We start from the raw sequence: 16450 nt of genomic DNA, 5'->3' as shown, positions 1-16450 counted from the left end.
GAGTTTTTCTATTTTCTTAGGTTTTATTAACATTATGTAATACAATTCATGTGATTTACTATTTTCTAATCATTTATAATTTTGTGTTTTGAGGTGCAGTGTATTGTGAGTGACAGAGGGCAATAAAATAAAATCTTTGCAGTTTATAGCCTACTTCTAATGTGCACTCTACCTTGATTTCATTACAATAACCATCTAAAGCTTTCAAAATAATATTTCACATGGACTGTGTGCTTACCAGGCACTGTGCTAAACATGCTTTATATACACTGTAACAGTCAACTCTGACAGCAGACTATGAAATGCGGGGAACTGGGCCTGAGGAACTCAACATTCTCCTCCAAGATTCATGGTTTATGACCAAACCGGAATTATAACTTCAGGCTGACTCATTCTCAAGGGCCAGATTCTTACCAACACGTATTACTGTTTCAGATTAGGTGGGGTTGTTAGTAAAGATAAATGTATAGATTGCAATTTTATGAGAATGCCTATAATCAGAATTTATATATAGCAACTCTTTCTTAACACAGTACATTTTTAAACTTATTGTCTATTTAGATGAGTTGTCAAAATAATACGAGTACATATCAATACACCGATTTTGAAGACACACATAGCTGTTCTGAGTTTTGGATTTGGTCTTACTAGGGAGTAAATTAATGCATTATTGTATTAGTTCTAAGAGATGCACATGCATTGAGATACACAGTTGGAAATGTCAGCATACACAGTCCCCTCTTCCATTCCCCTTTTCTAAAAGGTTATCAACTAGCACAGCTCTAGTCTATTTAACTGGCATTGTCTTCTAATCACTACTGCCATACATCCCGTTTAAATGAACTCTTGTAATATGTAATAAAGTTCTCAGCATGCACCAATACTACGGTTATTTCTGTGAGAAGCTTTACTCGTTTTTCTGAATTGCAGTTTCACAATACATTCTTAGCAGCCTGTCGTCAATTTCAACTTATCTCAAAGTTGCCCCCTAAATTCAGCTTGGAGGCAGCAAGAAGGTTGTTCATTTTAATAAATACTAAAAATAGGCCATCTGCTGATGTGTGTACTATATTCTCACTTAGTTTCAAACACTTTATTATTGTTGACTCATTTGATATTGAACTGCCACTGTTCACTGGCCTTCCCCAGATTTGCTTTGCCAAAGCCTGCTGAGGTAATTTCACCAGAGGTCAGCCAGTGGATGGACTTAATTTTTAAGGCAGACTATGTTATCTTACTTCTAGTATCAGTGACAAAGGAAGCTTATTTTCAAAGTTTATTTACTTTTTTAGTAACCTTTACACCCAATGTGTAGGCTTGAACTCACAACCCCAAGATCAAGAGTTGCATGCTCTTCCAACTGAGCCAGCCAGGCGCCCCATTAAGACACCCTTACAGCTTCCCTATTGACTTTGTTTTACTACTCCAATTTTTAGAATTGAAATTAGGAATAAGGAAAGACATGTTCTGAAGAGTCCTCAGATCTCAAGATGCATCATATAAGATAATCTGAAGGTAAGTAAAGCTAGTAAAATTTTGAAATGAATGGAAAAAAACAAACAAACCCAGAATAAAGGAAGATAATACTTAGTCTTCAACTGTTTAAAGGATAGTCAGTCATATGGCAAAATTGAACTGACTTGAATTTTTAAGAGCAAACATGATTAAGACCGCCAGAAATGTTAATAACTATTATCTCCACACAATGTAAGACTGAATTTAAATTCTAGCTGTGGAGTTTCACTGTAATATGTCTTGCTCTAGCAAGAGTGATAGGGCTTGGATTATTGAGATAGAGGACTTCTGAGGAATTATTAAGTATTTGGTGGAGTTAAAATAAATGTGGTTCAGTGAGGACAGATTACAAAAGATACACATAAACAATAACATCTACTGATCTATTTGTCTGAAAAACTTATAAAAACTGGTATAGAAACTGTTCTGCCACTAGACTAAAAGATATTTACTTGTAGGGACCAAATCATATCCATCTCTATGTCTTCAACACTGCAAATAATTCAAGAAAATACCATAATATACTTGCTGAACTCAACTGCTCTTAAATATAAAATAGCAGTCTGTATTGCATTTATCAAAGAAGATACTTCTATGGAGCTTTACTCAGCCAAAATTCAGGAATTTAGTCTTTCCTCAATGGTCCTACAACCATCCTCTTTCAAATATAAAGATCCCAAATGAACAACTTCCTGGATAACTAATTAACTCTGAGTAACTCAACAAGGAACAAAAGTTAGTATTAAAACCAAATAATATGTGGTTTCTATACTAAAAATTCACAGAAATTATGGGACACACAAAGGTTTTAAATTAAATATGGCAAAATATTTTTTTCAAATATTTAGGAACACTTAAAAATAAGTAAATTTGCAGCAATCATTTCCTCATAGGTAATGAAAGTGTTCAATTTAGAGTGAGAATACCTTATGTGGTTCAAAAAATATCCATTCACAAAATTAAAATATAAAAATTATATTTGTACTTTATTTATTTCATCATTTAAAATGTAATTCTATATGCATCTTGTAATATATATAATTTTAAGTACAGAATTATATGCATGAATTTGTAAATAAAATTATTGAGATTTTGTCAAAATATTTAGTTAGTGGAGCCCATATAGGATTATGTACATAAATGTAGGTAAGAAAATTCCATTTTTTCGCTCTGAAATAATAATTATTAATCTGCGTCCATAAATTCTGAGAGATGTATGAATGGAACTGAATGTCTCTAGGCAATGCCTGAGAAAAATATGAAAAATTCTCTACATATTTTCTGTTAATTTGTCTGGGAGAGTATCCATAGTGTTAATCTAATTCTAATAACATAATACCTACCTACATACATAAACACATACATTGCAAGTAAAAAACATTAGTTACACGTTACAGAATGCCATTGTTCAGTCGTGGCATCTGGTACCAATCCAGTGTTTGCACTGCAGAATTAAATAGTGTCTAGTGACAGGATCACTTGTTGCATAGGTACCTGTGCAAAATACCTCTAATTTGGGTTTGAGAAGGGACTGGAAAATATATAATTAGTAATCATTATTTTAGTAGTTATTTGGGTATTTCCTAAAGACAATAAAGGGAATTAAAATATGCCAGAGACTAAAATTTTAACTTTTAAGATATTCTCTAGTAATCTAATCTTCAGTGACTGCAGTGAGTCTTTTTTTTAATATTTATTTAAAGAGAGAGAGTGTGTGAGCAAGAGGGCAGAGGGAGAAAGCATCTCAAGTAGACTCCCCACTGAGCAGGGAGCCAGACACAGGGCTTAGTCCCAGGACCGTGGAATCAAGACCTGAGGCAAACCCATCCCAGGACCCCAAGATAATGACTTGAGCTGAAACCAAGAGTCAGACACTCAACCAAATGAGCCACCCAGGTGTCCCAGTGAATAGTATTTTTATGTTGACTAACCAATCCCATCTTAATCAGTTAAACGCAATTACAAGAGAATAGAACCATTGCTCAGCTCAGACTGAAAATGTTAAACACTACATTCAGAGGAAATGTGATCTTAAAAACTTTGATTTCTCTCTATCTTGAGTTTTCCCAAGTTGTTCTCAAATATAAAATATATAGTCAAGGAAACATTGACAGGCTAGCTCTAGTTCCTCTTCAGTTTTAGTGATCACTTTTTTAAGTTCTCACAATATGTGGGGCTCTCATTTCAATAAGTGCCTTTCTATACTTAATCTGATTATTTTTTCCTCCTTCTCACTCTCAGACCAAAACAAGCAAACATATATACTTATACATCTAATTACTGCCATCTTCAAATCCCTTTCACTTAGGGGTTATATTTAAAGTAGCAAATGTTTCCTTTTATATATAACCCTTTTTATACTCGCTCTCTGTGCACTATTCCTGAAATGCTTTTGAAGACTATCAACAGTAAAATCCTCATAAATCTATAATATCTTATTACACTTTGTAGAATGGCCATCATAATATTTATGTAGTTATAAATACACATATAGGTATTAATAAAACTTTGAGACCTCTTGCTTGTAATAAAAATAGTTTTGACTGTACTACTTATTATTGAAAATTCCTCTTGTTCGAGCACCTGGGTGGCTCAATGGGTTAAGCATCTGACTCTTGATTTTAGCTCAGATCATGATCTTCCGGTCATGAGACTGAACTCCGAGTTGGGCTCCGCCCTCTGTGAGAGTGGGCTTCAGATTCTCTCTCTCCTCTCCCTTTGCTCCTCCCCCCAACTCCTGTTCACACACTCTCTCAAATAAATAAATAAATAAATAAATAAATAAATAAATAAATAAATAAAAATCTAAAAAAAATATTCTTGATTCAGTATTTATAACATTATATGACATATGGAAAAATATTACAAAGTAATATCTGGTGCTTTATTAACAGTGTCTTCAGTAGGACTATATCTGATCATTCTGCACTATTATGTGCAAGACACTGCAACAGACATACAAAAATTACCACTGCACGGTCATGTTTTTAAAAGATTTTATAGTTTATTGAATCTCATTTCTAGCACTTCATTATCTCAAGAGAAAAGCAGAATTTATTCTATTATTAAAACAGGGCTTTTAATATATTTTGCATATCCCATATTTTTTCAGTATTCTGACATTTATTTACTTATTAGATATTTTAAATTATGCCCTTTGCTTCAAAGCCTCAGAGCACAAGCTGGATAAAACTTTCATTAAATATTTAAATAAGGAGAAGAAATAATCAAACAGCAACATAATAATCAAACAAAAAAGCTCCCAGCATAAAACCACAGATCTCACTTATTGAAACAGACTCCTTATTTAGAAAAAAGATAGTGTGTGGTTTCTTTAGCATTATGTTTTATTAATGCTAAAATTCAGTACAATGAAATTTGAATTTTGTACGGGGACACTATCTTCAATAATTAAAGAAGTAGGTCAGTTTGGCAATCCTTGGCTTATCCCTTACCCAACTGGTTAAATTGTTCAGGTACTTTATCTAATTATAGTTAGATAGTTTGTACGATTCATTCTGCTATGAAGAAAACCTGTTGAGCAATAAATCCCTTTAAATAGAGTTTTATATGTGTACAGCAAATTACCTTTACTAGTATTATTCACTGGCGTACTTACAAAAAGAAAAACTCTGTACTAAGACAAATAGACATAAGTGGAAAAATTGTAAAATCACAATTCTGTTCAAATGCCATTCTGACTAATATAGGCAATTGTTATTTTAGAAAAACCACATTTTGTCCCACAGACTTCTCAATTCTCTTGTGAACATTTAGATCACAGACTGGCATACAGTATATCTTCAATAAATGCAGACCTTTTTGAATGGATACAGACAGGGTTTTTATTTCAATAGTTTGTGACCCCCATTTCCACTCTCTTCACTTAATATCTTTATATCTAAGGCCTTTGCATAGATAAACATAGGAATCATGTTTAGCATCAGAATTAAGGTTTTGTTAAATTTTGTTAACAAATCAATTGTCTTTAATTATTTCTTTTGAGGTAAAAGTAAGCTATCTGATAAGTAATATTGGGTGAATTTGCTTTTGTTCTTAATTCAGGAGCACACTGCGAGTGGCTCAAAATAAACAGATTATTTCCGAATAATGTGCTCAATACTGTTTTTTTTATAATAATTTTTTATTTTATGTTATGTTAGTCACCATACAGTGCATCCCAAGTTTTTGATGTAAAGTTCCATGATTCAATACTGTTTTTGAAAATGATAAATGTTCAACTACTCCTCCTCTAATAAAAGGTTTCTGGTTTTGAACATATGAGAGTAACATTCTGAGTCTAACTTAGACATCACATGTACTGTATAGCCTAGGAAGTGTTCCCCACTTTTTCAGGAACATTTTGGGACCCAATATGATTGTCAAGTGATCTGATTTCATTTAAAGAGCTCTTATCATTTGGGTCAAACCACACATATTTAATGTTGCATTATTCAGTCTTTTCCATTTTTATTCATTTTATAATTCCTTTGGCTGTTGAAATAAAGAACCCCGGACTGTGCTTTGAAAGTTACTTTCCCTTAGCATTGTATTTCCAATAAGCCAAATAGAGTGCAATATGTTCCAACCTTAATTAAAATAAATTTCATTTTGCTGTACAGGTTATACAGTTTTCTTCCTTACAGAAAAGTTTTATAATAAACATATATATTTCCCATTCATCTTTATCACATTTTAATCTTTATAAAGTACTGCCAAACAAAAAAAAATCATAGAAAAATCATTGTTTAATTTCACTTTATGTTCTAAGCTGAAAAACACTATTCTTTAACTTTCCAGTAAAATCTCAGCTATATTTCAAAACAATTACTCCCAACACAAATCAAAACTTTTTGCGAATTTATTTAGAAGTAAGAGAAAATGGCTTCCATCCAAAGTAGAAGAAATTGAAGGTTTCTTTTTTTTTTTAGAAAGTAAAATTCACGTGTTTTGTTACTATTCTTGAACACAACAGGTCAACTAATCTCTTCTTGTGTAAAAAGATAACAACTTCCAAGTTCTAGTTCCATTTTGCATAAATATAGTATTAATACTATATTTATTAAAAGTTCAGACTATTCAATCACTATTTTTTAAGATTTTTTAAAAAATGACTTTATTTTTTAAGTAATATCTGCATCCAACATGGGGCTCGAACTTACAACCCTGAGATCTGGAGTCGCATGCTCTACCGACTAAGCCAGCCAGACGCCCCAAGCCCTGTTTTCATTACATAAATGTAAAATTCTTCTTTGTCTTCCAGTTGTAGAAGCTTATATTCCAAATTTTCATATGCTGATCCTAACACTTGGAGTGACAGGTCTATGGAGAATTTTTCTGCTGTCCCTGTTTCCTCTACTTTCCCTGTATGTCTTTACCCCTCCCTGCTTCAAATGGACCAGTGAAGAGAAGGGGGAGATGATGATTTTTTAGATGGAGTTCTCTTCATTGCTGGTTTTCTCTTCAAAAAGGAATGAGAACATAGTATCTTTAGTCAGTAATGAATTATCTGCTCTCTTTGATGACACAGATTTATGTGTCTCCTAGCCTAGACCAAATTCCATCTTCGAGAGTTCATTATCAGCCACATACCAGATAGCTAGGAAAGCACACTTGCTAAAGAGACCTGCTCTGTGAATCACTGAAAACTTGAGTAAAAGATTCTATCCACATATGATGGGAGAAGGAGGGAGAAAAGCTGCACTAGTCCCTTCAAAGAAGGAAACAAATTAGGTGACGTGTTAAGCTGACAAACATCAATACAGGAAGAGAAAGCAAATTGCTATATACGGTAGTTTACATTTTTCTTGTCTCAGTATAAGGAAAATCAGCTCTTTCTATTCAGGTCACCAGTGAAACTAATGGCATTGAGAAGCTATCCAGGCCTCTGTGGTAAGCCACATTCCTTTCCTGCCAGTTCATATTACTCATTTAAAGGCTTCTTGTCCCTGTGCCCCAGAAATTTGTAAAAGTACTCTGCAGCAGGCTTTCAGTTTATGGCCCCATAAATGGAGATGTACACTGGCTACTGCATGGACTTCTACAACAAGTAATTTTGCTCATTTACTGGAGCAAGTGCACTGGGGTCCAGAAGATCACGTCAAACAATATGGTGGCCAAGGGAAGCTGACTTTCCACCACCTCCCACAACTATTGGAAAACTAAGAGAGAGATTCACCATGAGGGATTTCTAAAGGCAGTGCTTGAAGCCTCTTTTACTAAATAAAGGTGAGCTGGAATTGCAGCTGTGTATCCAGGCAATGGGTGGTTCCTCACTGATTTCTATCAGCAGATTATTGAGGCTTCCCTAGAATTCATTGCCAGGGACCCAGGAGCAGGTAATATCTACCCTCTAGTCCTAGCAACCATTTCTGGTTCTTTTGCCAACTATATGAAATCAAGTTGAGAAAAAGGTAGTAAAATGGCAAAGACGTACTATTATTCAAATTTTAATGGCAACTACTCGGTTTGGGGACAATCAAGAAAAAGAGGAAGAGAAATTCAAGAGTGCTATGTTGGCTGCTTAGTTAGAACTCTTTGCTAGAGGGAATAATCTTTACTCTGGCTAAGCTACAAAGTGAAGAAAGGAAGAAAGGAGACTGCATGTCATTATTACAAAAAGCCAGTATACTGAGAAAGGGGTTGCAGAAAGAGACTCTGGGGGTGCAGGAATCAGGAACAAGGAAATCAAGGAAGCCCATAAGGTTAGGGAGTGATTGACAAGTGTCTTAAAATGGACAGATTTAATGAATCTCAGAGGTAGGAACTGCTGATATTGGTTCTACTTATTCTGAAATTTCCTCGGAAATTTCTTTTTTTTTTTTTTAGTGAATACTTTATTAACGAAGGTTAAAGCAAGTGGATCGGAACACAAGCAGGGGGAGTGGGAGAGGAAGAAGCAGGCTCCTAGCAGAGGAGCCTGGTGTGGGGCTCGATCCCATAACGCCGGGATCACCCCCTGAGCCGAAGGCAGACGCTTGACCGCTGTGCCACCCAGGCGCCCCTCCTCGGAAATTTCTTGTTTTCCATTTGGTGATGAATCAATACAGGTTGCTGGTATTTCAGGGCAGACTTCTACCTCTTCCTTTTCCTCTACTTTTGCCATAAAGATAGGTCCTTTTGCTGAGAAACATGTGCTATTTTCTCTTGATTTTCCTGTGAATCTACTGGAGAGATACCTGTGATGTAATGTAAAGCTATCATACCCTGTATTCCAGATAGTCTGTGGTGCTACTTGGGAGAAAAGACACCTGAATTGATCAAGTATATGCCTTCTGAAAGTAAAGGGTTAGGATGGAAACTAGCAGTCTCATCCTATTCTGGAAAAAACACCCCAAGCTGCATCGCTTTGAGATATGGCAAAGAGAGGAATTTTCCTACCTTTCCGGAAAAACACTGATCTGAAAAATCAGTGCATCACTTTGGGTCCTAGGGAATGCTGACACTCAATCAATCTGAGATATAAAACCATAAAAATCATTTCTCAAAAGAATAATCCATGACTACATGTAAAATAATGTCCTTTGTCAATATCTCAATTAGCAGGAATAAAATGATTATAACATAATAAGAAAAATAAAGAAAAATTTAAGTAGTGCACTCACCTATACTACTATAATTCCGATAAAGGAGGAAGGTAAATTTGATACAGATGATTAACCACTACACAGATTTGTGTAAAATTTTACCATTCATCTCTGTAGTTCCCAAATGGGTAAACTATTCTCACTTCTGACTTGGGTACCATTGTCTGCACAGTATTTCTCTATAACTCATCTATGTTCTGATTTGTCTCTCTTTCTGTTTCACTAGAGGAAGGATCTAAATTATTACTTACTTTTGCTTAGGAAGGAATCCAGTATTTATGCCAAAGTATTCCTCAAGGGTTTTGGGTCTTTCCTATGCTTTTCTTCTAGGCATTTATAGAAAAACTCAGAAAAATTTTCCTCATCAGAAAGATCTGTAAGTATTCAAAATATAGATGACTTGCTGGTGTCTTCAGAAACTTGAGAGCATTGCAAAACTGATACTTTCGCTTTGTTACAGTTCTTTGCTTCACAGGACATGAGACCTCACCAAACTAACGGCAATAATTCTCATGTGTAAGTCTAACATTTACAGCACCTGTTGTCAGTTGGTAGGCCACTGAGTGTTAAAACCTGGGAGTTACCTCATTTTGGAGACAAAACGACTTATCACCCCCCAAAACCCCCCAAAGACCAAAAAAACCCCAAAACCAAAACAAAAAATAGACTATTTGGGAGACTAATACATTACTGTGGATAGTGAGATCTAGCTTTTTTTCAGAGAAAACAAAACTTATGATGGAGTAATAGTGTGATAATAAATTATTTTGGTTCTGTTCCTAAAATCTTAAGTTTTTTAAATATATCAAATTGGGTACAGTCTCTACCCTACTTTAAAAAAAAATGGAGCAATTTTTTTTTAAATAGAGAATTTTTTTTCACCTTAACAAAAACTACTGTATCTCATGCAAAATTAATTGCTGATTTATCAGAGATAAAATTTTATAATTGCCTGCTCAGAGAGCAGCATTTCATATTAGCAGACACACAGGGCAGAATGACAAAGTTCCTAAATATCCTCAAAAGATTACATGAGGTCTAACAGCCCTTGGGAGGGTCAGATGCTTTACTCAGTCCACAAATTCAAATGCTACTCTTTTTTGGAAACAACCTCACAGACACAACCAGAAATTATGTTTAACTAGAACTATCTGGGCATTCCTTGGTCCATACAGTCAAGCTGATACACAAAATTAACCATGAAGTAAAAATGAATAACAAAAACTGGATTCACGTTTCTCATGTGAAGCCAACATCTCAGAAGACTGGACTATGGCTCCCATTGAGAACTTGAAATGTAAGTAGTATAGAATAAGTGACATTTTTTTACTGAATGCAAATGAAAGGAGCTCTTCTAGCCAATCTACTTCTATTCTCAGACTGCCTGCTCTGCTATTCATAGAATTCTTTCAATTACATTAAAAAGCACATTTTACTAAAAAACAAACATGTTATTGTTACATTATTTTTTCCTTACTGCAATTCCAGTGTTATGGGTTGAATCGTATCCCTCAAATATTCACATGTTGAAGTCCACCAGGACCTCAGAATGACACTTTATTTGGAAACTGGGGGGAGGGGGGGGTGCCAGTGTAATCAGTTAAGATGAGGCCATGTTGGAATAGACTGGGCTCCTAACCCATTATGACTGGTATCTACATAAGAAAGGAAAGTATGGACCAGATACACATACAAGGAGAATGCCATATGGAGACAAAGGCAGAGAACAGAGTGATGTTTCTATAAGCGAAGGAGCATCAAAGATTGCTAGCAAATCACCAGATGACATGTGAGAGGGACTAAACAGTCTCCCTCACTGCCCTCAGAAAGAACCAACCGTGCTAACATCTCATCTTGGAACTTCCAATCCTCCAGAAATGTGAAAACAAAAAAATTATGCTTTTTTTACCAACCACTCTATGGGACTTTATTACAGCAAACCTAGCAAACTACTACACCCAGTAATGGTTCTCACAATATCATTTCCTATCACCTCTAAATTGTACTCCCAGTATGAACAGGGTCTATTATTTATAACTCTAACAATGTGATGATCAACAGAATAAAAGTGGGACCATCTCCATTTGTAATATTTGATAACAACAAAGTAAAAATAATATATATCCAGGTACTCAAGCCCTAAATCTGACACACACACACACACACACGTATTGGAAAAATAATGTAGAAAACAAAAACATCTAGTTAATGTGCAGACAGAAATCTGGCATTCACAGATAAAAACTGCAAGAGACAGGTCCAATGTCATTTGATGAACTTTGGGATGTAGGTTCACTCCAAACTCAATACAGATAGATAAGCAAAGGTAAATGCCTATTACTCATGGAGATTTAGGTGGCTGTTGAAATAGTCTGTTGATTTAGACTCAATGCCAGAACAAAACAAAACAAGCGCATAGGGTAGGTTTGTCCTTCAGACTTAAAAAAGTTAGAGCTCTACATGAACACTTAGAAGTTCAGTATGTGCCTTTCAATGAGTGCCTCATAATAAGACTTTAGTTCTAGATGATGGCCTTGGATATCATTGCATTTCACATCTGGGAAAAACTATTGAAAATTATAGAAAAATTACTAAAGAGATTAAACTGCCATTATCAGTGTGGTGGTAATGACTGATGAACACTCAAAATTTATTGGGCCTTGTAAGCGAAACTTCTAATTAAAAATTTAGGCTTTGAGCCTCCAGAGTTGAGTTATTCCTTAGATTTGGATGAGACAGGACTTCATAAACTACCACCAAGTGGTTTTTTGTCAGTTCATCATTTGAAAATGCAACATGGACAACACAACAACTGGTAAAATTAATGAATAGCCAAAAAAAATTTTTGTAAATTGCTAACCAAGTACCTGACTTGACCATTCTCCAATTGTATGATATATTAAAAAATTATTTCCCCAAAGTAAATAAAATGCTGACTTTTTAAAAAATTCAATGATTCTATTATTTTAATCATCATTCTAATAATCGCTTTGCTTTAACATTTTACTATGGATTTGCTGGATATTTAGACTGCTGTGACTTGCTTAGGAATAGAAACAGCAAAGGAAATAATTAGAAACTGTAATGCTATTATTTTATAGTAACACAGCGAGGAGATTGTTAAGGGCTGATGCAAATTACAAATAAGAAGCACTTTTTTTTCTGTTAAAAAAAAGGAAGAGACTTTCCCTCCTCCCTTTTCTAAGAGCATTAACTTTATAGAACTTTTTAAGTTTCTTCTCTTTCTCCTTGAAATATGTGTAAATCTTTCAAGTTCCCTTATTTGAAGACTAGTTATTGTTTACCTTGAGAACATGAATGTAATGGGTTGTATCTGCTTTGCTATATAAAAGGGTGAGATTTCTCTATCTTTGCAGTCCCTTAGTGGTCTACTTTCGATGTGCATCACATGTTGGTTTAATGTTTGCTCAATAATATAATTGTTTCTTTCTCTTCCAATTTTATGGAGAGATTTTCCAGGCTGGTGAAAGATTTCATTTTTAATTATATTTACCCAACATATGATACCAAATCTTTTACAGAGTTATTCTAGAAGAGTAAAGAACAAACCAACCTCATTTATAGACATATATACAAAATCCTTACACAAATGGTAAAGGTAAGTGATAAAGTATGTACATGGATATCCAGTTCCATTACTTACAGTAACAAAGACTGCCAAAAATCTTCAACAACAAACACAACTTTACATTACAAATCATTCATTTTAGTAACCATACAGCCAATAAAGAAATATTTTAAAGAATGGTGTGGGGCATAGAAGTTGTATCCAATTTATAACTTGTGATCTGATTTGCCTTCCTGTTTGTCCTCATCTACTAATGCTTTGGGTCTAGTCCACTTGATTTTCATACCATATTTTCAGTTGCCTCTAAAAGTTTGAGTTATTGATTCCCTCAGCCCTTCATTATGCCATATCCACTGATGGTAACACTCAGACAGACGATGATCTGACTTCAAGCTTTTTCCACAGTTTCCTTAAGGAAAAATACTTAAAAAATAAAGTAGGACTGATACTGTGATTAATGGATCTACATGTGAAGGATAAAAAAAAAATCTGTCTACAGAATTTCACAAAATGTAATCATCGATATTTGAAATATTTTTATCATTTCTGGATAGAATATCTGGCCATAGCTTCCTGAAGGAAAATCTGAATCATATCTTATCTCCCATCCGAGATGCTGAGCAATGGTGAATATTAACGTCCACCAAACTTAATAGAGATACTGGCTAGTAAGACCCTTCTACTTCTCTTGCAAAAGCTTATTATCAGTCTGATACTTCCTTACTTCAACCCTTTGCTTTTTTTTTCCTTTTATCGTTTTACCTTAAGTAATGTACTCCATTTTAAGTTGCCTTTTTATTCATTTGTTTGAATATCCAGCACACCAACCAGACCCTGGTTAATTTGTTTCAGAGCCAGTCTTAACAATTGTATACGTCCTGTTATTTATCAGAATGCCAGGCACATAGTAGTAGTATTGTCAAATAACTATAAGCAGAAGAAAGGCAGGGTATGGAGGAAAAAAGGAAGTAAAGGCGGGAGGATCTCTGGACAAAGCCTTATGATACCCTGGATTAAAACTACAAATGAGGAGTATTCCATATCCTCAATATTTTTCCTAAGTATGGGCAAATTATGAATTGATCCAATAGCAATCTGTACTTTAACTTCAAACTAAAACATAGATACAACATATAAAATATACTTCACATAATTTGAATGAATTGATAATATTTCCATAAATAACTAGCGTTTGCAAGATTTTTATATGGAAGACCCAAGAGATAAAGAGTACTAAAAACGATGGCCTAGAAATTTTTCTTAAAGAATGTCAGTTAACTAAGATATATATTTTTTTATTTTTTACTTTTTTTTTAAAGATTTTATTTATTTATTTGAGAAAGAGAAAGCAAGATACAGAGCAGGAGTGGAGGGGGAGGGGCAGAGGGACAGGGAAAAGCAGACTCCCCACTAAGCAGACAGCTGGATGCAGGGTCTCCACTCCAGGACCCTGGGATCATGACCTGAGCCAAAGGCAGATGCTTAACTGACTGAGCCACCCAGGCACCTGTAAGACACACATTTTTAAAAACTCATGCTTCACCTCCAAGGTATTTGGTGTTTGGATCGACTCAAGCAGGCTTTTGGAAATCTTTTTTTAGATCAAATTTGCCATTCCAGTAAGTTCTTATAAGTATTAATACAGATAATTTGTGTGCTATTTTGTCATAACAGCTTAAAATCCTTTTTGAGATATTTCTTCAATTTTTAAATAATTACATTAAATAAAGATAAAAGTCTAATCATTAAATTGATAAAGGAATCAATTAAAATGCATGAAATACGAACCATTTTAGGCAACTGGTTTCTGATAATTTGGCATCAAATAAAATTAAAAACTATTTGTTGGCTGATCTGAAGTTTCATTCAATTTTTTATCTTTTGTGAATCCTATTTTTTATGTTGTTATAATTAATGAACAGGATTTATTATATGACTTTAAAATGTACATATAATACTTAATAACAGTCCCCAAAACTTGCATATCTTCTGTTCCTGACTATTCCATTTCTCTATTTTATTATGCCAGAAATTAATATATACTCGTTTCAATAATTAATGGGTAAATAAAAAACTGTTAAGAAAAATCCCTTGTCCTCAAGGAATTCATAAATTAGCTCATGTGACAAATAAGTTTTTAACATTATCTGAGAAGTAATATACTGTTACAGTTAAGAACTTGAAATCTGGACTCAGAAAACCAGGTTCAGAATTGTTTTGGTGGTTACACCATGGTGGGCAGGATCAGTAACTGGTTCAGATCTCAAGACAAACAATGCCATAGTCACACATACGCCAAGGAGGTATGATGTTTTATAACTCGTATTATGCAGCTTTCTCAGGAGAGGAAGGCAGGCATCCAAGCCTGTCTCAAATGTTTTAAGCCTGAGGGTCAGTGGCTTTGGTTATTTTTGCAGTCAGAATGTGAGGTAGGGTGAGGATTTCAATGTATGGGCAGACAACTGTGCTTGAACCTGACACTGTTGCCAAAAGACAGAGCAGCTGGGCTTTCTTACCGAGTTGTCCCGATGTGGAACAAGAGGGATCAAAGATGTCAGTTAATCAAGCACCAAAATGGAGTCAGACTTTTAATTAGAAAAAATCTAACTCCATCACTTCCTAGCTATGGGACTTTGGGTCCCAAAATCTCTTTACTCACTATATAATCAGAATAATATCAAACTCTTCCTCATAGATCTGTTCCATTTACTTTATAGATAAAACGGGCATAATATAGGTCCTTATCACATAGAGTTATTGTGGACATTAAAAAGACATGTGGTTATTATGTTCCCTAGAAACTTTTTTGGCACAGAGATTGATCTCAGAGCTGGCTGTTCTTATGGAATCATTATGTGATAGACCCTTGTGTTAAGCAGAGTATACGGCATTTGTCTGCCATCAAGAGCTCACACTGTCCATGAGAAGAGCTAAAAAATCACTCTAGTATTAGGTTTATAAATTGGAGAAAAGAGATAGTTTAGATTTAGAAAAAGGAGAGCTTAGGGGCACCTGTGGCACAGCAGTTAAGCGTCTGCCTTCGGCTCAGGGCGTGATCCCGGCGTTATGGGATCGAGCCCCACATCAGGCTCTTCCGCTATGAGCCTGCTTCTTCCTCTCCCACTCCCCCTGCTNCTCCCCCTGCTTGTGTTCCCTCTCTCGCTGGCTGTCTCTGTCAAATAAACAAATAAAAAAAATCTTTAAAAAAAAAGGAAAGAAAAAGGAGAGCTTAATTCTAACTGGAGCAGTTAAAATTTGAGGTCTACTTTGAAGGCTGAGTAGTAGTTTCACATGGAGAGAAGTAGAGAAAAATAATTTTCAGACAGAAGGAATAGCATAAACAAACACTGAGGTATAGGAAGTATAAGGCATGGAATGGAATGAAAAGTGGAATGCAGGCTTTGTGGGGAGGACTGGATATCCCCAAGACAACCAGTGACTTGTGAAAGAATTATATTAAATTGCCAAACTGTGCATTACAAATAAAAATCGTAGGAGATTTCAAAACCAGAAATGAATGATAACAGAAACACCTGAAGAATCATTCATTAGAGGTGATGCAATTTAATATCTAAGTTTGTTGGAGTTTTTCTTAATCAAGAAAGGCAGTTAAATATATTCCCTGTAATAGTAAACACAAAGAGAATATGATCTCTGGGCTGGAAAAGACTGACTTGGCCAGGTCAGAAGGTAGATGTGTGAAGACTGTGATGAATAAGTTAGTAAAAACTATGGGATGGTATTTTCAGCATTCAAGTGT

This window comes from Ailuropoda melanoleuca, chromosome 2 (assembly GCF_002007445.2).
Source record: "Ailuropoda melanoleuca isolate Jingjing chromosome 2, ASM200744v2, whole genome shotgun sequence".
Taxonomy (NCBI): Eukaryota; Metazoa; Chordata; class Mammalia; order Carnivora; family Ursidae; genus Ailuropoda; species Ailuropoda melanoleuca.
This window is presented reverse-complemented; position numbering follows the sequence as displayed.